The following is a 23,018-nucleotide window of genomic DNA, read 5'->3' as shown; positions in this document are numbered from 1 at the left end:
GGCCGGAGTGGCTCTAACGAAATTATTCTACCCACTTTTGTAAATGACCTGTCGTGGGCTTCACCGGGCATTGCGGTTAACAGACGTTTCGGCCCTTCTTACGCGCGTGCAATCTTCGTGACATCGAAGGGCCTCGTTTAGGCGGTATTGCGAGGGCCGCGTCACGACCCTTCGCTCCGCGTTATCGTTTCGCGGCGGTCTCGGCGATCGAATCGAAAGCGATTTTCACTCATGGAATTGTAGAAGATAATGGAGGAATCGGTCTTAACGTCGAGACATTTATATAAGCGCATTAAAGATTATTAAGATACTTTATTACACTTCAGATTTAATTCCATTTTTGGATTATCAGTTTGATATTTCGAGGCTCCGTCTGTTAAATTTAATCGTTTTATTTCACGTTCCTTATTATAATTTTTTAAATTACGTCAGTCCGAGATTAACTTCGAGCTGAAGGGGAAGAGAAAAAGAAAAGCGTAGTAAGAATACTCGTAATTAAAAACTTAACGCGAGTATTGAAAATAAACGTTCGAATTAAATCAAGCTGCGGCAAATGAATGATTTCCGTTCGGGTCGAGTTTCAGCGATATTAAACAACAGTCAAACAGACCGGTCTGCTCCAGTAAACACTGAGCGGAATTCAAAGTTGACCGTCGATATAGCTTGCATTAAGTTTTGACCAACACCGTGACGAACGCGCATAGGACTTTAGCGTCGTCCGTTTGACGGCCTTCGCTCCGGCTGACAAAGTCCTGCGAGGACGAGCGCGCCCTTCTTCCCGGCTCCGGCTGACTAACAAACCGCGCTTCATTAAAACACGGTAACCCACTGAATCGACGGTAATTGAATCGACGACTGCCGGGCGAGAGCGGGCTGAGTCTTGGACGGACTCTGTGCGAGCTGCGGGAGTAACTTTCGACTCGGAAGTTCGACCGTCGTGTCGGAACCGGATGTATGCCAGCGCTGACGCCCGCGTTGCTCCGGCGAATCCGATGGAAGATCAGAATTTGAAACTCCATTCGGCACCCCCGGTCTGCGACGAGCATCGACTTTGATGAGGGACCGACGCTTGTAATTAGACTCGCGGCGAACGTTCAGAACTAATTAGCGATACTAAACACTTAGCGACGCATCCCGCGAGATGAATTCGTGCCCCTTCTCTTTGCATAACTGCAATTTTCTCAGCTGCGCGTAATTTCCTTCGTCATATTGCATATTGATTGTAGGTTTCCGCCGCCAGGTGAAAAGTTAACGATGCCCGCTTATTCTTTCCGACGTATCTTCCGCGGAGAATACGGGGCGTAATGAAATCTCCCCTGAGTTCCGCAAAATTATTTATTCACGTGTTTATTTGAGGATTCCGTTCCAGAAGGATATGTTCGGGGCAAATTGCGATGCGCGCTCACGATATCAATTTTCGCGAAAGCCATTCCGTCAATAGGGCGGCGGATTTATTTACGCACGGTCTCGATAACAATATCCGTTGTATGTAAATTGTATATGAACATCCTCAATGTTGCACATGACTCGCTTGTGAAGATACCAAGCGGTGCGCTGTCGATATCTCTTCCCCTTGGTCGTCCCCCTCCCCCCTCTCGCCGCGTTTTATCGCTCCCTATTTCAGCTGAAACGTATTTGCAAGCGGGAATGTTTCCATACATCGTAAAACTAACGTCGCTTAATATTAAAAAAGCAAAATTCAAAGTCGAGCGACGAAGTAGACAAGCTCCTCGAAATGCCCGACAGACGTCGAATGTGAGAGAGATCGGATGTGGATACGTATGAAGCACGAGCCGACCCCTCTTAACGTCCGCTCCGGGTTTGGAATATTCATGAGCCTGCTCGTAGCCATCGAGAGAATCCGCACAAATGTTTCCGGGTTAATATTTGAGATCTTACGTCGGTCGGATCCGCGCACAGACGACTCGCCGTCTCGGAAAAGGAAAGAGGAGAGAAAAAAAAAAGAAAAAAAAAAGTAAGTTAAAAGAGCTCCTCGCCCTCGCTCGTTATAAATCACGGTGTCTTGCATTGATTCGAGTTTCATTTCTAATCCTGCTAAAGCCCAGTGACATCTGCGAAGACGTTTCCCTGCCAATACGCGAACGTGAAAAATCTGAGCCGAGCGATTTTTGCAAATTATTTAAAAGTTATTTTAATTATTCGTTCCGTCTTCTGATCGTGAGAATTAAAACTAAATTTGGAAAAGGCAGTGAATAAATTTTAAATTGCGTGGAAATTATCGCGCGATAAACATCAACAAAATTTATTCGAAGAAAACGAGGAAAGAAAAGAAAGAAATTAAATTTTTAAACAATCAGTCGATTTTTCTCGCCGAAAATAGCGAAATAATATGCGCTACATTTCGAAGTTATACAGAAAGTGAAATGCGCTCTTGTGGAAAGTAACTTTTAGGAATGTAAATACATAAGAAAAACTATATTTCTCGGTTAATTTGAGTTGGAAACTTTTTCTCCTTCTACCGGTTTTATATTCTTATTCCGACAGTGTTTAACTTAAAGGCGTAATTAGCAAAATATTCAGCATACAAATTAAATAATGATTACGACGTTTGTGCTTCATAAAATCTTAATTAACAGAAACGTGTTCCAGGATCTTTTTAAAGCCAGAATATTCGGTAATTTTATTTCCCAAAAGAAAAAATTCTTTTCCAATATAGAAATTGCCTTCAGACATTAATTTATAATACGTTCTATGCGTAAACGAAATGGACGGTCTGTCTTTCACATTAAGGTTTAATCGAGAGCGCCGGACACGACCGTATTGTAGACGATTCGGTAGAAAATTCTATGCATAAAATTGAGGCGTTAATATCCTGAAATTATTACATGCGCCGTTATTCTCGACATCGCCCGAAGAGACCCGGCAGCGAAGCTCCGACGCTCGCCTCTCGATGCCGCGTCCATTTCGCATTAGAATTTCGACGGAGCCAAAATAACGCCGGCATCTGGTGTCCCGTTACTCGTCGAAGAAATGCCGAAAATTTCGGCGCGCACGAGTGCCTATCGCCCGATAACATCCCCGCGCGCGAAACTCCATAACTATGCAAATAATATACGACAGGATTTCGTGGTGCTTTCGGAGGTGACTCCGCGTCCCGTGCGAGAATGCGGCGCCAGCTTAATTGGAAACTCGGGATATCGGCGAAATCCACTTAATAACATTACACGCGCGGGCCGTGATTTTGCCGGGGAATTATTGTTTTTGAATTATGCGCTACAGGCCGGCGTAAAGGCGCGACTTATGAACTCGTCGCGAGATATTCCACTCGTGGGAAATAACACCGACTGAAGTAGAAACGGGCGTCGTTTACGCGCGGATTCATTATCCGCGTTTTCAATCAACAAGTAATTACGTGTATAACGTATACGTTTGATAACCATTAAAACTGCTTCGTGGATCAGAATAATTGGATGAAATTTTGTGAATTTTGATATTATTTTTACATTCGGTTCGATCATGTGTGATCCTATATGCCGGAGAGCTCGTCGTACGGATGATTAGATGGGAGATGATCTCAAAACCGGTCATTCTCGACGTATTCATATCCGTTCGTTTGATCGGACTATTCTGGAGGCTGACCTACTAACGTCTGCCAATTAGGAGTAGCAGACCGCGAATTAACCCCTGGCAATTGCCGTTAATCCTAGTAATTGCGTTCACACCAATCGGTCGAACTTTTCTCGCGCTTCTGTTTCTCTCCCTTCCCTCTTCACCTCCTCCTTCACTTCGCTCTTTCTCTCTTTCTGTTTCTTCGTTGCTTTGCGAACGGCAGACATTTCGGAAGAACTTTAATCCCGAAGCACTACACACCGAAGTCTATTAAACTTTGGGTAAAATAAACTTTAATTTATTTGAAAATTTTATCCGTAAATTATACCAAGCTTTTTAAACAAACTGAAGTTTATATTAAAACACTAAAATTTAAAACTAAAAATGTTTTAATATGCCGGCTCTCTATTGAATTAAAAATTTGTTTTGCACAAAAAATGCTATATGTATATCGCGACTGCGGAAAAGCAACAACCCTGTAATGCCATCGAAACAATTATTTCTAATACGAATCACGTTAAGTATCGAGTTGAAAAATTATTGCATGTAAAATCTATTTTTTTTATATTTATTTGTACGGAGGTACATTTTGTACAAAAGAGGTACATTTAGAAAACTCGGATCTTTTTTAATATAAGGGGAATGAGTTTCTTCCCCCCTTCTGCCTTCTTTCTAAGAAATCCTTGTAATCTAACGTAACAAAAATAAGCTTAGTGTCTGAAAGGGTTAGGATCAGCATGGTGCAAATGGAACGGATTAGAGCAGTCGGGTCGAGGAAAAAATTTCCGCCAGTTAAATGCAGCACGATTACATAAACGCATTTGTGCTCTTTCGCTAATAGAAATGAATGTTATCTTCCGCAAACGACGACAGGGGTAAGAACGAATCTCGACGATAAAAAGAACCCACCCAGCATACATTCGCGTATAGTATAAAATATATTTGCATCACGAAGTTAATATATCTAAAACGGAATTTCTTAGCCGGAGCGATTAACGCACCGCTTTTAGCAGTCGTCAACTTTTCATATGCATATGTCGACGCGATGGATTAAAAGCAATACCGACGGACAGATTGCTTGTTATTAAACGCAATTGGTTTTCGAGCTCGTTATTAAAGTGCGCGCGTATAATTTTCTCTCTTCGAACAACAATTTTAAATTCAACTTCGTCCACCACTCGTAGCAGGACGATTGGCTTGAAAATGTTTCGGAATATCGCTTATATTGACGAAGTGGATGTACACCGGCACTGATTTCGAGGATAAATAAAAGTATCGCATTGCGGGAATGCTAATTGCGACAATTTCTCGAGCGCGCAAATCATTATGTATCAACGAAACTGCATAATTATCGTTATGGAATATAGATTGTTTAAATGGAAAATATCGGGGATAACCTCAATATTGTTAAGTGGATCAATTGATCTGTTATCTCTTCCGGTATCACGAAATTTGTCCACGCACAATCTGCAAGAGAACGGATAGAATTCCCTAACTACTTATCGGTGTAATTTATTAATTAGGTGATCTCCTTTAACTGTATTAATTTATGCCCTTAAGAAGCCTATATTCTACATTATTAATTTGTGCGTTATAATAATTATTTTTCTGTTTAAATTAAATTTTTATTGCAAGAAAAAATTACGATTTTTTTTACGTATGCGAATTAAAAAACGATATTTTTTTTTATTCGGACCGGATCGGCAAATTAACGAAAGTGTCGGCGATTGTGCCGCAAGTGGCTGAAAAAGCCTCTCTTGCGATTTATGCAACTACTTTTCTACGTTTCTACTGTTCTACTTCTACTTCTGCAGGCAACAAATCTACAAGTTCTAATATATTGTAATATACTAATTGAGACATATTAAAAAAACCAAAATATTTTTTTATAAATTTGTTGCCTTTGTTAAAAAAAGAAAAATCACTCACATTAGATGCAACACGAGCGGAGTTCAGCAACGATGATGCCATGGTACGATAGTATTCTGTAACATACAAGTGAAAACCAAAATGAAAAATATGAAATAAATAATAATAATAATTATAATTATTATTAATAAAAAAATTAAAAAAAAGGTAATTTTATTACAATTAAGAGAAAATAATTACCCAAACGTTGCTCCGCCGATGCCCGATGTCCTTCCTGAACCTGGTCCTCCTCTCAGCATTCAGATCCACAGGTCACGACGTCCACAAGTCACTCGCGACACTCGCGGATACGCGCGCGGATTGATAACTAAAATTATTCGCGCAACTCTGGCGATACTCTCAATAATAAAGTTTAAATAATAATTTGCGGCGCCCGAATACTTGTGCGATATTCGCGACGAATCCCGACCGTGATTCGTGTAATTCGATTGTCGGCGACGATACTTAAAATTCTCTTTCGGATTTTTATCTAAGTGAAATATCGAGTTTTACTTAGATAAGATCCTAGGAGAAACATTCGGCTGAAAAAAATATTATATTAAACTGCACGTTATACAATTGTGATATAAAGATTTACCACTACTACTACTGCTACTGCTACTAAGCAAACTTTTTTTACGCGATTTCCGCGGAGTACGCGATTTATGAGGAATACCCGATTTACGCGATTTACCTGCAATACCCGATTCACGCTTTTTTGTTTAAAATAATTTTACGCACAATCAGCGGTTCCTCACGCCGCTGACGTTATAAAAAATTTTCCACCCACCGTGTGGTGCCACGATGCGCAACAGTGGAGATACTGTTCCGATAATCCTGTAACAAACAAAAAGAAAATTTAATTGTAGAGATGCTAAAGATATCTTTTACTGTTAAAAAAAAATTTTTTTTTTTTTTAGAGAAACGCGTCTCTAGTTTATTAAATAAATAATTAAAAAAAAATTTCCATCTTTAAAATGGCAAAAATTTAATTTTATACAAATGATACTTACTCATGGATTGCACCACCGGCGCAAGATGCCTCTCCGAGGCCTCCTCCTCCTCTCAGATCGTCCAGGGGAACGCCAGGCCTCTTTTCGTGTACTCCGGATTTTTATCTGGACAGAAACAGAACAAGAATTGGTCAGACGGATTCTCAAGAGTTCACCTACCGCGACGAGATCGTAATTTTAAGGAAAAAATTAATATAAAATGAAGAAGATATTGAATTCGCGACGAATTAACATGTTACACTACTCGCGCGCGACGAACTTTGTTCATATTCCTACCTCCACACAGGTGAGCGTGTGATAAAAAAAATTGATGTATACACCGAATATTGTTTTAAATAACATGTCGAATATTTACTTTAATCTATCGCAAATTTGCACCTACATGTGAATACGTGAATAATTATCTGTAATTATCCTTTTTTGAACACGTTATAATGTGCACGTGGAACTATCGGATTTTTGCGAAAAAAATTGCAGAAAATAAAAAAATCTCTTTGTTTTCTATAATTTTTTTTTCCAATGCGACGTTGCGAACGGATACAACCTTGGGGTTTTCTATTTGTACGTTTAAATAGAAGCGTAAAAAATAAACGGACTAGAGCTTACTTTTATTGTTTTTTGTTATTGATATGTGAATACATGTAGATAAAAATTCGATACATTTAGAGAAAGCATAATTCCATCGTGTTCAAAACTTGTAGCATTATCAAAAATATTTAATAAAACTGATTAAATATACGCGCGTATACAACTTTAATTTTTTTTTCTTTTTTTTTACAATTTAACGTTCTAAAAATAAATTGCCCGAAATCAAAGATTATTAAACGCTCCCGTTCAAAATGGTACATGGATAATATTTCTCCTATAATTCAATAGAATTCTGCTATAATTCACCGTTCGGGAAGCACAATTATCCCTCTGGTTGACTCATTTAACGATTAAATATTAAACGACTAAACGTCGAACCGCAATCGGTCCAGTGACAATTAACGAATTAATTAACTCATGTTATATTTGCTTTTTAATGTTACTCCAATTTTCAACGCACTTTCTCATATAACACGCAGCATAATACGCTTCTCGCGCTTTTAATCAACTTTTCCTATCACCCGTCTATTACCGTTAAATTATCACCGTCGAATGTAATCGAGATAAAACTCGATATGTTTCGTATCGCGTACGAATTATCCCGCTCGGCACTTTGTCGCGATTTTCTCAAGTGTGAAATTGTCGCGGAATGAATATCTGAGCTTTTCAGCGAGGGTACCGTCTCGAAATACTCCGAAGAAAAAGAGGGTTACCGCGAGGCGTCCGTAAGGGGGATAGCAAATTTTTCCGAGTTTGAAGTTTCTTGCAAATCAGGTGCTCCGCAGTCGGCGGTTAGCCGGATTTTCTAGGACAGTCCGTCTACGATCCGGAAGAAAGAAAAACCAGAGGGAAACTTCAAGTTAGAAATAAATGCAAAGAGCAGTCGCTATTTCTTTTATTCCGGCCCCCTTTCGAGGCGCCGTCTCGCAATGGTAAATAAAGACTGCAGAAGAGAACCCGGCGATAACCGACAATGAATGTTAATAAAGTTATTTAATATCTGAAATTCCAAGGGGAGTATTGAGTTTTGAATACAAAGTGATGAAAACTCATCGCCTCTTTATTCCGATTTTTATTTTTATCATTTATTTTTCATTGGTCGAATGTATCAAATCCCTTCAGAGGCTTCACTCCGCCAGCGAGCTAAGGATTTACTTTAGATATTATTTAAACCGTTTGTAAAATATGAAAAATATTCTTAGTTTGGACGCGTCAAATGTCTACGAGTTAAAAATCTTTTCAATTTCCTTTCTTTCGTATTTTTAGATACTGCACTTTACGAGTCCGTCACACCACGTGTCGAAAGACGTAACGAACTCCGGAAACGCGTCGGAGTATTAATTTCAGATCGCGTCTTAATTTGCAATTTCTACGATTTTCCACGGATCGCGAGAAGAGTGCTTCAAGATGAGGTTAATATGAAGTTATAAAAAGAGCGGGGTCACCGAGACGGTTTTATTTCGGTCGCAGTGGATGCGCGACGGCGGTGTCGTCACGGGAAGGACCTAATTAAAACGGGGCGAGATAACGGAAGGCGTTTTGAAAATATACGTGAGCCCTTCGCTCGGGATGTACCGTCGGTGTCGGCTATTTTGGAAGAAGGTAGCTCGCGCTTTCGCGTATTTTTCCTGCAGCTACACGCCTTTTGTTATGTTATCATTAAACTTGCAATCGCGCGCCGCGCCCTTTCTTCTCGGCGCCTCCCCGTCTGTTCCCTGCCTCGTCTTCGGCTTAAACGGAATAAAAGTGCCGGAAGAAAAGCGGGCAGGGGGATAAATAGGGCCGAGGAGAGACGTGCGCCGTCTGAGATACGGCGTCGCCTTTCACCCTTTCTTCCGTCGTCGGTCGCTCAGGTGGGAAGGAAAGGGACGCCGAGGAAGGAAAAAAAAAAAAAAAAAAAAGACGAAGAAAAGTACACGCATTCTTCCGTTTTCTTTGCGGTCGCGGGACGCGGTGGGTCGCGAAGGGAAAGATACAACGAAGCAATACGGTAGTGAATGCAACGCGATGCATTGTTGCCCCGTGCCTTTCCCGTTACTTCCTTCCAAGAATGCCTCTCGCTTCTCCCGTTTTCCGATACAATCATTTTTATATTGAAATGACTATTTTCCTGCTCGCCGCTTAGATCTTATTTATAACGCTAATTAGATTGTTTGCGAAATTTTTTTTTATATTAGTTGCTTACGTACTCGATCAAGAGTAACGTTTACAGCTTTTCCCCTTTATCATTTTTCATTCTATCCTACAATGCTTGCTTTTTATTCTGCCGACTTGCCGCGACATTCGATTCAATCCTCTCTTTCTCAACTATCTTCAGTTACTCATCGGCCCTCATTTTGAACGCTTCTCTCATGCGAAACCTCGTTCCCGCTCTCGCATTTCTCGCTGTCACACGAACGATTTTCTCTTCGTTCACCCCGCGCGTACGTGACGCCGATGCTGTTTGCCGAACTCGTGCATTCGCGTTTTCCTTACGGGTCACTGGGCATTCGGCAGAGCCCGGTCAAACCTCCAGTCGGCCGAGCTTACCCGCATACCCTTTCCCTCCACCCTGCCCCCTGGTCCTCCTGGTTTCGATCAACCAGTCGATTCTACGGTAGCTACCCCAATCGCGAGCGCTACCGACGTATACCCCTATTCCACTCATCCCTACGTCGTCCCCACGAGAATTGAAAATCAATTTAGGAAAACGGTAATAAACGGACGCCGAAAGCGTACGGTCTGTACTACGGGTGCGCACGCGGTTCCGCGTCGTGCCGCCTGCGGAAATCGTGTGGCTTTCGAATGACCGCTCCCGAGCGAGTCGACAGCTCAGATAAGCGCGCTTTCGATTTTCCCGGAAAACTTTCCGTGTTCGATAGTAGTAGTTCGTGGAATCTGATCAAAAGGCTGAAGCAGCAAACCGCATTCATTCGGTTCGATTGGCTCAATATCTTTCTGCCAGCGCGGTGTACTCGGCGCCAGTCAAATCAGTTATCGGCGCCGTTAACGCGTTAAATAACTCGCTTGTTTACGTCGTACGTGAAATTATGCAGCGTTATAAATAAAAAAATTATGTCTGCAACGAGCGCAAACGATTTGTAAAGGTAAAGAGCAAAAAATGGCGATATAAAAAGGGTTACGAATAAATTATGACTCATCTTGCGGACTTAGAAGCTCGTTGCTTTTAACGCGACGAATACTGTACGTTTCTATTTTTTATATATAAAAAAAAACTCAAACCACCACCCAGGTTTTCAAGCGAAGATGAACGTCGGCCGCCGGGGCATTACGTTCATTTGAATCGTCGCGTTTATCCGGCCGTCTCGTGAAATGAGTGAAATACGAACACGCGGAAGACGTATCCTCTCTCGCGCAGTATGTTATAGTCTTAAAACTCAAAGAGAGGATTTTCCGGGCGGATTCCTGCGGCACACTTTCCAACGTCTCACCCCCTCGGACCACTTCGCCGCGTAATCCCCTGAATGGCCGAGATAGTAACCGGAGAATATCCCTTTTTTCCCGTTCGTACGAGCGAACGGCCCGCTCTCGTACCAGCTCCCCGTTTGCACTTTTGAGTAAGGAGAAATTCTTTGAGCGAGAGGAAACTGCGGGAAAGAGCTTTACGGATTGCCGCCGCGCTCTAGTCGGCACCGGGTGTGTAAAATATGGATATAACGTCTGGGATAATTTGCGTCCCTCCCCCTTACCGCGCGAACGCAAGCGCTCGCAGTTATATTATCTCTTAGCGACGACTCCGAAAAATCAGCTCAACGTTGTCCTTTGATTTAGTAATCTAATGCGAGAACGAGGAAAGTGTCGGGTGAACATTTAACGCGAGAAATTATTGCGCCAGTATATTCCGTTTGATTCACAAATTCTGTTATTTATGACGAAGGGCCACTCGATGAAGCAAACAAATAAATTAACGACAGTCAATTTGACAAAATGACAAAAATTAATAGGAAACGGCGATGAATGGTTAATTAATTTTATAATGAGATGCAGAAGTTTTATTGTTTCGCGTTTGATTATTTTTTTCCTTTATTTATTAATTTATTTTTTTTTCTTTTCTTATTTCTTCTTGAATTCTGAAAGCACAATTTGTTCAAGAAGAGAAATAGAGCGAGCCAATCACGCTTTCTGTGGCCGGTTTTCTCAGTAGATAATTCGCGCTACCCTCCACGGCGATTTTTATAATTCATTTGCAGTCTCTTTCTGCATGCGCTTTCATCGTCGTTCCTTTACCGCGTCTCCGGCGATTCGCTTTGCTCAGCACAAAGGCGAACCAGAAGAACGAAATTGAAACAAAGAAATGACCGATCCAATTCCATCTCCTACAAAATTGCACCCACCTAACCCACCTGCAATTTTACTCACCGCGGGGAAAAGACAAACGCCCTGCGGAAGCACCGCCTTGGCTAAGATTCGACAAATTGAAAATCATGGCTCGCATTGGGTACGGATCGAAAATGCTTGGTTTAACAAGATCAAGGAACATGATGCTGCTCGAATTTCACGAAACAACGAGAGTTGTTTGGTCCTTGTATTTTTTTTTTTTTTTTTTTTTTTTACCCCAGATATTGTAAATCATTAATTTGAATAAAAATTATTTGCGTACGAATTTTATATGATATATAAAAGATTTATATAATATAATTAAATTAGGCACATATAACAATTAACTTTTTTCTTTCTCTAAACTATAATTTCAAGTGGCGGACATCGACAGTCAAACTAATGAGTCTGCAGCAAGTAATGACTTGTGCGGGCATTAAAAAGAATATTGATTTTCTCTCATTTTACCCGCTTATCTTCTAGAAACTATGGTTTCGCCATCATTTATTCTTGCCAGTCCCGGGTAGCAACGTCGGTAATCCGTCGCGTTTATCTTTGAGGCATAGGCGGTAATTCCGCGCCGGAATGGAGTCGATCTATTTCCGGTTGTCTCGCGTCTCCCGCGCGATTTCGACCCTTCGGGGAAGGTACTTGGCCGGTTGCGGGAATTCCGGAGAAATTCTTGAATACCGCGACGGATCCATATAGCTTTACGAGGAAGCGGCGAAGAGAAACAGCGAGCCGCACCGAAGAGGGGGGAGTAAGGGGGCAAGCGAAGGGACTGAGGCAAAATGCGGGGATGCTGGAGAGATCCTCAGGTGGAAAGAGAGGATCTAGAGTACCCGGAGTGCCGGAATGGAGTGGCCTGGAAATGTATAGGCTGCTCGGCGTAGAACCGACAGCAATTTTTAAACGCGCGGAGGAGATATTTTTTACACGGAATGCATTAAGACAGATTATGCTGAGGGGCGTTCGAAAGGAAAGGAAAAAAAAAGGAAAAAAAAAAAAATAACGTCGCTGATTAAAATACCGATATACCATGAGTGACCGTTAATTTTTAACCTTTCCCTTCTATTCGGAGAATTTTTAAGCTCAACGTATTGCGGTACCTCGAAAAGTCTTCCCGTGAAATTTTTAAATAGATATCAAAGTCTTCCTAAAAATATATCTCATCGATATGTATTGTCGTGAATGATTCTACTCTCGCCTTACGACACTATTTTTCTCTCGCGTATAGCTTTCACCCGTGCTATCGTATATTTTTATCGAATGCCCGCAAAGCTACCTACTTCTCTGGCAGATGAAGTTAGAGTTATACTATGCAGTCGCGCCCGTTGTATACGCATCTATTTTGTTCAACAAAGTGCCAATGGAGTCCCAAGGCGAGTCGAGGTAACGTAACCCCATCCTTTCTTCGCGCCGCCTCTTTCCCGCAAGTGCTTACTCACATCGCAGCACGTAGCATAACGTTTATTCGCCTTATGTAAATTCTCTGTAAATTGTCGGTTCGCACGAAGCTGTTTCGCCCGTTCCGACGTCGCAACGATTCTATCTCGCGAGCATGGGCATATCTACGCGAAGACAAATCCACATCTAACGATGATACGATTACATTAACATTGCTTCTCCAACGAAAAGCGGTTCACTGTCGAGCGATAATCAAAATTTACAACAAGATACATTTATTCGCGCGCGGTGGTGTTTTCGTATTTAGATACATTTCGCGCAAATCATCGTTTTCCTCGTTTATCTCACGTAGACGTTACGTATTCGCGGATTTGTCCTTAGAAATTTATATATATTTCGTAAACGCTCCTTCGGAAAGAATATTTGTTCGAGCTAATAAGAAACGTTTGCCACATTGCCGCTTCAAGTCTCTCGTCTGCGCTACGAGTAGCTTTCAGATAGCAAAGACGCTTCGACGACTGTTGTGTCGTCGTTCACGTGGATTACGAAGATTATCCGAAGCTCTTGTTAAAGCACATGGTAATTAATCGCCAAGACAAATTGCTTATGCTGTCGTTAATGCGAACTATCGGGATTATCCGGAAGTTCTAGCTGACGCACGCGCTTCCTAATTAATTGCTGCAGCAAAAATCTTAGACAACAGCACCCCGCTGCACGACGTTGTTACACGGCGAAAGATCATTAAGCATCCGCTGTTAAACATGGCACTTGCAACATTCTTAAGTAAACTTTGTCGATTACATTAAAATGTGTGCGCGGCTCGTTATTCCCTACATTGATTCACGCGCATATGGAAAATTCGCAAAAATATCGAGCGTAAGCAACTGGTTGTTACTTCTTCCTCCACGTATCGTAACTTTCTATAAACTAAGAAACTCCTACGTAAGTGCCTTGGTTTTTAGACACGTGTGTTTACGAGATTTTCTTCGTAGTTTCCGCGGTGGATGCCAACAACGAGTTCTACCTCGAGAATTTTCCCCAAGTATTTTATTTATGGACGGGTCGAAGCAACATTTTCTAGTTCAACTATTCCGGAGATTCCGGGAAGTGAATACGCTTCTTTCGTGCCTGCGCGTGAATAGGTCTAATAATTGTGGTGACGCCGCATACATATTTTATTAAACAAATTTTTTTTTTCCCTTCCCTTCCCGCAGAATGTCCAGATTTATTGATATTTTAAGATTTAATTGTCAAACTCCATTTTGTTAATTATTTTTTATTCTCTTTAAATTATAAAGCACTCGAAATATTAAAGGAAAGTTAAAGAATTGTACACAGAGGGCTAAGGAAAAAAGATAGGGACCGTCGAAATCTTGGAAATTAAACCATCTCCAGATCTACACAGATAAACTGGAGAATCTCGGAAATCCACGGGTGCCTAGGGTGACATTATTAACGGCGGCCTTATTAAATTAGAGTTAACAATTGTAATTGACGTGCCGTCCGCTCGGTTCGCGCGCACGGAGGCGCAGAAAGGGAAGCTCATTTCGCAAAATTGCGGAACTTGCTACGCCGAACGTCCCGGGTCCCGAAATTATTCCCGCCCGGTCTCTTCTTCCCCGCCCGGCAATAACTAATGAGCCGCCTGTCATCGAGAATAATCGATGCGTTCGCGTTATGCCACCCGAAGACAGAGTGTTCGCGCGCGGCTTCACGTCGATTTACGAGCTCGCGGAGAGTGCAGACGAGAGAACGGCGAGAGAACGGCGACAGCAGCCGGCGCATATGCAGTCGGCGACGATTCCCTTCGGTGCGCACCCACCTTTCAAGTAACTTACATTTCCGCGCGTCGTTGTTCCAACCACCACCGTCATATTTATTCACGTTCCTCGCTCGTTCGCCCCTTCGTCAAAGGCAATTGCCAGCCCCTTCCCTCTCTGTTCTTTTGCCCCCTTTGATCCCCCCCTCCCACCCGACACCCTGTTCGCACCTCTCATCTGACTTACGTGCCGCGAAATTGTGAGGTTCATTACGGAATCACAGTGTGATTTAGGTCGAATCTGATTTTCAGAATAAAAAGGGCCAGCATCCGGCGAAATCAAATTTTACCAGCACGATTGAGATGAAAGGTGAATGGATCAATTATATTAAGAAGTAATAAAGTTTCATGAGGTGGAGAAAGTTTGGATGGATTTTTTGATTCCATTCGTTTTCACCGCGTATTTATATCGACGGGAATAAAAACGGAGGAACAGAAAAGGGCTTGAAAAATTCTAATAATAACGTTGCAATAAAATATATATAAAATATGATACGAAACATTTAAATTTATCCCGAGCGAAAATAATAAATGCCTAATCGTGTCTACGGAATAAGATAGTGAACGCAATCGGAAATCTGAAAAGTCAGAACGACGATTCGAATCATAATGCACCCGGGGGCTTCCCGTTCCACGGTGGGTTCTCTTTCCCGCGTGCTCCATCATTTTCCCGTTCGGTCTACAGATCCGCAGGTTAAGTAGTAGTCAAGCTTCGTAGCGCGACAAGCTTTTCCAACAGGCGGCGGCTCGGGACCACGAACGGACTCTTTTTGCGGCGAGTTACTCGTGCGGAGCACGAACCCTGTTATCTTCGGACGTGTCGAGTTACCTCGTTAACCAACAATGGTTCCGACACGAAGACCGACCCTTCTGCCGTCGCGCCGCTCTCGCATTTCACTCTTTTTCCCCTCTTCCTCTTTCCTTTCGCCTCTCCCTCTCCCCCTATATCCTATCTCTTTCTCTCTTTCGTCCATCAGCCAGAGTTGCAACTTTTCACTTTACGACATAGCGCGCTACGTGCGAACGGACGCAGCTCGTCGCGCGAAAAATGGACTCGCGGCTGCTTGATGGCCTCTCGCCGGTGCCGTTATCGTTTCATTCGCGCCGATGTCGGCGTCGACGCCGTCTTTCACGAACGCCGTACGCCGTCCTGCCGCGACGCGATCGAACAGAAATGTTTGCGACGTGAGGAACGTCGGTTATTTCCCATTTCGAAAGGTCGTTCAATTTTTTTTTCATTCTTCTCTTTTTTTTAGGAGGAGAGAGACTGCAAGTTTTCGGTACGCGTTGGAACTGCACTGGTTTTTTCGTTTACAACTAGGTTGAATTTTTCTCGTTTTTTTTTTTTTGGTTTTTTTCTTTTTTTACCCTGCATTTTTTTAATTCTTTTCTTGTCAGATTTTGGAGAGAAAAAAAAAATTAATCCGCGATTCTCTCAGCTATTACTTTTTAAGCTGAATATTCATCTTTTATTAATAGACGCTTTTCAATGCATAAATGTGCAGGCAGTAGCTCTCTTAAAAATTTTTTAACAAGTCAAAGTATAAAAATATAAAAGATTTTTTTTTTGTTCTTTAAAAAAAAAATTACATTCAATATTTTTTTATTAATAAATAAGAACGCTTATACATAAATACCATTTTTCTACTAATAAAACTTCCAGATTTTGTAGGAAAAAGTATATTGAAATTTTTCTTTTTGTTTTAATTCTGAAAATATTCAGGAAATAGTAGTCTGATATCGTTTCCTAAAGGTTTCTTTTTTCTCTCTCGAAAAGCAGGTTTGATTCAAAATATGCTGCAGAGATTTCGTTGAAATTTATAGCTTCACGTCCTTTCGCTATTTCGCATAGGCAAGAGAAGTGCGTCCCTTTCAAAATGTCCTCCGCGAAAAGCAGTCTCTCTTTTTACAGCCCTCTTTGCAAATTTACGTATACGCTGCATTAATGCGCTGCCCAGGACTTGATATTTTTCTCAAAGTTCCCAGGGCTCTTTAGAATAGGGGATGATCGATACGACAGCAAAGAAGGATCGCCGTAATGAACGCGCCGTGACAATGCGAATGCGTGTGCGGGCCAGGGAATATTCGCGAATCTCACGATTGCTATTTATAAGAAGCGACGGTCGAAATTTTATCGCTCACCCGCAGATAAAAAAGGGGGGGGGAGAAAATTTCGCAGGTTTTAACGTCGACATTCGATAACTCAATCAAGGTATGACTCGCGGAACACGGAATCCCGACTCGTATTTCACGCGCAATAGCAAAATTTATATATCCGTTCCATCCCGGGCCCTCATTCTTATCGGGCGAATAGAATACCTAATGAGTAATTTACGTCGGCCGCGCGGGCGGCCGTTGATTGGCAGTCGTTAATCACGCTGACGAAATATTGTTGCGCCCACAGATTGGGTGTATTATTCGGCTCAGGCGCGTCATTATTCGCGGGTCGCGCGAGCCATCGATCGGGCACCCGGAGAATTATTAAGTATGCGCGCGACAGATTGGACATTACATTCGCATTACGCGATTGTAGCGACGGGTATCGCGATCATTAATCTACGGGCCGGTGTTACATCGTTCTCATGGAAAATGTCGAACCGTTCGTAACGAAGGGCTGACAGGCCTCTGCATATTTCAGCCCTCGCTTTGGTACCGGCGGTGACGGCTCTAAAGAATTGATAATGGCAGGAAGCGTTTATGGAAACGTACACCCGAAACGGTTATTATCCGGCGCGCGCCGTCCTGCTGCCGGGCTAATCGCTCACCTATTCAATTCCCGCGTTATCGCGCGTTAGAAAGATCGTCTGTTCAAATATCGAGTTAAGTTATTCGAGCTAATGACGGCCGGTCGTCGAATTACGGAGTCGCAAATAAAATCCGCACCGCCGCCGCGATTCCGCCGGAAGTACCGCATCAATTATTGTTAACGCCCTTCGAGCGCGCCCCGCCGACTTTCACGTGCAATTTCCATGGAAAAATCGGAAATGTCTCGAGAAGCTCTCGCCCGTAAATCCGCCGTTTAAACCTCCGCGAAAATCCGTCCCGTCTTCGTGAATCGGCGTAACGTTGGCGACGATTTAACGCCCAAGCCTGTGTTTCCGAGACATTCTCCGCGCGAGATGGACGCCGGATGTAAATTGCAGACGAAGCGTCCATGGATTACGTTTTAACGACGTCGCGCGTCTCAGTGAATTTAAAAAAATGTATCGCGGGCCTTTACGCGAAACGTTCCGCAGAGACGCTGTTTATTTTTCATTGCGCGACGCTGCATACGTGCGACGCTCGAGAATTTCGTCGAATAAAACACGACGACGGCCGGTCGACGTTTTTCGCTGTGGGAAAAAGTTTCGCGGGCGCATCTACCGACGCAATCCCGTATCCGGCAAACGCAAAATTCAACGCGTGATCCTCGTCTGTGAGCCGCGACGAGTTTCACGGAAGTCAAAGGGCCGCGCGGAGTTGCAAATGGGGGCTCTCCCGTCCTTACCGCTCGGTCCCGAGATGACGGAATGGGGAAAGAGTGATGGAAGCTTTTCTCAAAAACAAAAAAAAAAAAGACGTAACGCTGACTTTGAAAATTATTTATGTTTAAATTTCATCGCCCGTGTAATATATTATTCAAGCTCGTTTTAATATTCTGATTACGAAAAATTTGCATTTACATGCATATTATTTTATCACAAGCTTAACTTCCTCTTTGAATTTGTTTAATCTTCGAAAATAATGTTAACTCACTTGGTGAATCCTTCTGTTTCATCCGTATAATAATTTCCGTAATATGATAACGCAAAAACTCTCATTCGTTAATATGATATAAGTAATTAGGCGAGGGTAAGTTCAATCTCGCGGTATTTGCATAATTTTTTTTTTTTTTTTTTCTTGCGCCAAGGGTGAGCGATATAAAATATCTAGTTTTAGCGACACCGAAAAGTTCGCCGGCAGAATCGACGGGGGAAAAATACATATCGCCGGGAATAAAATTCTCAAGATTCACGCGAGAGATATCGTATATGTGGGATAATCCGACGGTAAATTTTCGAGTCTTCTCTCGGATGGGAAAAGACGGCGCTTGGCTTTATGACGAGCTGGAGCGCTGCTTCGCGTTCCACGTACGTTTCGTGGATGTGCTAGTACAAATATTTGCAGCATCTGAGTCATCGTCGCATTGTACATTTTGAATGGCAATAAGACGCTCTCATAGCACGTTACGCACGATGGCACCCCTCGACGACGAAATGACAGCTCTTCTCTCGCGTATTCGCTGTCTTTCCCCGGTCCTCGACGCGCATAAACATTAACCAAAATGTTCGAAGTACGGAACACATTCCGAGGTCGAGCACGAGAGACTCGTACCCGTCGTTTCCGCAGATGACGGGAGCAGCTCTTCCAGATGGCGAGAGCTTTCGCAGTTTTACTCCGCGGCGAAGACGTTGCCGTACGACTATGTCGTACCGAGTACGTAACACGAAAGTCATTGTTACGCGATCGTCCCGAATGGATCCCGCTAGCGGGATATCGGATGTCGTTGAGCGCTTTTTAGTAACTGTTCGCGATTTTACTCACGTTTAAACGCTCACACTCGACGTGACGCGAATGGAATTAAACACCGCGATCAAAGTGAGCGGTAGTAGTTAAAGCGCATAAATATGATACTTAATTGTGTTAAAAAAAAATATATATATATCATTTTGCGCGTGGTATATGTAAAAGGGATTTTACGTTAAATTTAATTATCAAAAAGAGACGATAAAATTGGATAAAGAGAAAAATGTAACGCGAGAGGGGAGGGATGTCCGTTTAACGTGCGAATATTTAGAACATCGATAGCTTTAAAATTTTACAAATTCCATAAATGTTACTGGGATAATATGTCGCATATTCGATGTAGAATGAAGGGATTTTCTTCCGTCGATCGCTATCAAATACTCGTCCGACCACCCATGCCCGTGCGAAGCTCGCGTATTCATATCTGGGCTGGATCGACGCCAAATCGAGGGCTCTCAAACGCTCGTCGTAAACAACCACCTAAGATTGATAACATTTTCATATGCCACCCTTGACTGACAATCCAATTTTTGCTCTTTTTTTTTTATGAGTCACTTCCTTTTCCGCCCCGTCTGCTCCGAATGACGTAGAATACGATTGAAAGCGCACGAGAAATCGATACCATCCGATTATAATATAAGCGTAAATATTGGCGCGACCGTCTAGACGAAGAATGAGCGATGATTATTTTATTGAGTATACTAAAAGATTCATCGAACAATTGGGTAACCAAATTTATATTATTAATAATAAATTATCCGTTCAGATTCCTAAATGTACTCTTATATTTACGTAAATTAATTTTAATTGTAAAATCCTAAAGAACAGCTGAGGAATATAATTTAATCCGCGCGATCTAACCACTAGTTGCAAAATCGAAATAGCTAAACGAATTTTGCCTCGGACACTTTTACGAAATAAGAATTGAATAAAGCAATTTAATTAACGCTATTTATTTTTGATATAGAAAGATCTTATAATAAAAAAAAAAAATTTGTAATAAAAAAAAATATTATAAATTCTCGCCGAATGCTGCGAATCGCGTGTCGATGCAATACCGTGATACGTCCTCTGTTTTTCTCTCGACTCCGCGGATAACAATCGCGGTGCTTTTGCGGAATTGCAGCCGTCCCCTCGTTCCCCATATGAACCCGGTGCCCGACATCTTATTTCCGCGCCGACTGAAAAATGACCAGTGGCTTCCGCGCGCTTCTCCAGGGATATGTCGCTTCTAAAGGGGCGCGGATAGAAAAAAAAGAAAAAGAAAAAAAAAAAAAGGAGCTCGGTCGACGTGACATAGTCCGTGACACTGCATCACCCGCGACGACGAGCGCTCATGGAAATGTCGGCGAGACCTATTCCCGGCGGGTATCTTTTTTTGCCGGATAAGTTTCTTCGGGGAACAAACGAATACCGGGATTACCGTCGTAGACGTTCCATCCTCTCGTCAAACGAGTGAATCCGTTTCCGTTTCTCATTCGCGGTGATCTGACATAATGTCCGCTATCGCAAAATTACACTCCTTCAGATTGGCGCCGCCAATTATTACGATAATTGCAAAGTATCGAAACTTAAATCTCGTTTTCTTTAATTTTTTTTTATTTTCCTTTATTTATACAAAGCTACGAAATGTTAAGTCATAAATGAGCGTTTCCTATAAATCGCATCACTTAAGCAAGGTAAAGATAGATATAATAAAGTGCGCTAAAGTTGATTAATTGTGAATTTAATTTCTTATCGCTCGGCGTATTTATCCGCGAGATAATAATGATAAGATTGCTATTTAATTGAGGCATTATTGGTCCGTCGCAATTAATCTCTTTTTATCCACCTTTTTTCGTGCCGCGAGGCACGAAATAAATAAAAACCCGTCGCACATTTCCCGCAATCGATCACACGCAATGGAAAACATCTCCACGCGCCGCGGCAATTTCATTAACGTTTTATGCCTCATAAGGTTTTATAATTATCCGTGGATATCGCGAAAAAGTGTAATCACGCCGATCTGCCTTTCATCTCTAATCGACCGAATTAGTCGATTTCGATCGCTCAGCTGTTTTTCTAAATAACTTCCGATGTCTCTATCGTTGCCGGCTACTCGCGAAACTCATCTAATATCGACGTCGAACGAACTCGTCCCCAATGCGAGTATCTCGCGCATGACTCGGCTCGCTAAACTTTAATGCCGCGACTCGATAACCGGCAGGCACTCGTACTGCCGAGGACTTCCGACTTGAGCGTCGCTAAATCGATTACCGGTTTATGCTTGTAACGTTCTACTTCTCTACGCGAGACGTCTCTGATATCCGATATTGTCGTCGTCGTCGTCGTCGCCTCCTCGTTTCAATTCGCATTTCATTACGCGGCCGGAATAATAGCCTCTATGTTCTAACCGGATTAAAACTTGAGATTGCTCAGCCAAAGAATATCGAAAACTTTCGAGTTCGATACGTGCGTCGCACGTTCAAGATTCCAAAGAAATCCCAGCCGACCTGCCGACGTTAGCTTCTTCATCGGGTATAAAATTTCGCGTAATTGTCGAGATTAATAAATTAATTTACACGCACTTGATATGGTTATGTTTCAGATACGTCGCAAAATTTTTAATATTAAACCAAGTGTACATTACCTCCTAATAAAAATTTTACTCGATAATACAACATTATAATTGCGTCAGAAACCACTTCGCGATTCGTTCTCGTAGCTTCGCGCGTTCTCTCTGTATTTTTCGATACCTGAACGACAATAGGACGCTTGGGAAATTGCTAGCCAAGTTTTTCCCTCCCGTTTGTTTTCTTTAAGCACGACGCACGCTGTACATAATAAAATGCACGCGAGATTGCACCGGGAAAATCAGTAATCTCAATAAACCGCGACGACGTAGACGGCCAAACAAGTCATTGATTAGTACTACTGGTGGCTTTATTAGCCATTATCTCGACGGCATAACCGGCCCGCAGGGAGGGCTATCCGCCACGAGCGAAGGATCGCCGGCTCGCTGTTTAAACTAAAGCCCGCGCCACCGGGTATCGCGTAATGGTTCTATCTACTCTTAATTGCTCTATCAAAGATAATTTCGGGAAATTAATATCTCCGACGAGCAACAAAATTATTATGCGCTCTCAAATTACTGCGCCGCCGCGGTCGTAGCTGTTCCCGGATTACCTGGAACAACCTTAGAAAGCGAGCGAACGAGCCAGCGACGGAAAACGCCGGGTAAATATATATACAGGCGAGATCGAGCACCGTCTTCTTCAGGCCCAACTCCGGGCGTTCCTTTCGAAACGCGACTAACAATCCTGCCGGAGAGCTGGCGCGCCTTTTTTCGTCTCAAAGGAACGATAAACCGGCAGAAATTGCAATTCTTATCGGAAAACCGCTGAAGCGGAGGTTAAATTTCTAACCGGTGTAAAGACAGATTTATCGAAAACTGTTTGAGCTAGTCTAATCAAACTTGGCTTTTGCGATAAATTACAATTCCCTCGCCGCGAGAACGACAATAATAACGATCGCACGGACTAAATAATGCAGCCGCAATTCCTCTACTTTTTTCTTTCCGAAGTCTTTTCTTTTTTTAACGCGTTATTTAAAGCTGTTAAGTATATCAAAATATTTTGAAACCCGCACGCTGACTTTTTTTTCGTTATCTGCACGAAACGTGATTTTAATCGTGATTTTTTGCTAAATTTTTTGTAATATTACGAGTTTAGAACGTCTGAGAGATATGCGAGGATGAGATAGGCAAGAGCATACTGCGAAAGACGATCCACCACGACGAACGACGACAACGATCAACATGGATCTTCCTCTCTCGTGCGTCCAGGATCGTTTGACGCTACCGTGTGCACCGG

General features: G+C 42.5%; 1 protein-coding gene and 1 long non-coding RNA gene across 8 annotated transcripts in view; one reads left to right on the top strand and one right to left on the bottom strand.

Annotated features, from left to right (window-relative positions):
• Vn (membrane-bound neuregulin protein vein) overlaps positions 1 to 23,018 on the top strand; it is a 277,589-nt gene that overhangs the window by 76,027 nt on the left and 178,544 nt on the right. The gene's annotated exons all lie outside the window — the stretch shown is intronic.
• Positions 5,268 to 23,018, bottom strand: part of LOC139109661 (uncharacterized) — a 133,998-nt gene continuing 116,247 nt past the window's right edge. For 3 of the 5 annotated variants that reach the window (XR_011546869.1, XR_011546872.1, XR_011546871.1), the window contains one exon: positions 5,268 to 6,596. This is a non-coding gene — a long non-coding RNA (uncharacterized lncRNA). The remainder of the gene's footprint in view (positions 6,597 to 23,018) is intronic. The other 2 variants (XR_011546873.1, XR_011546870.1) reach the window with 2 other exon arrangements.

Source organism: Cardiocondyla obscurior, linkage group LG18, assembly GCF_019399895.1.
Source record: "Cardiocondyla obscurior isolate alpha-2009 linkage group LG18, Cobs3.1, whole genome shotgun sequence".
NCBI classification, from domain to species: domain Eukaryota; kingdom Metazoa; phylum Arthropoda; class Insecta; order Hymenoptera; family Formicidae; genus Cardiocondyla; species Cardiocondyla obscurior.
Note: the sequence above shows the minus strand (reverse complement) of the source record. Positions and strands in the feature narration are given on the sequence as shown.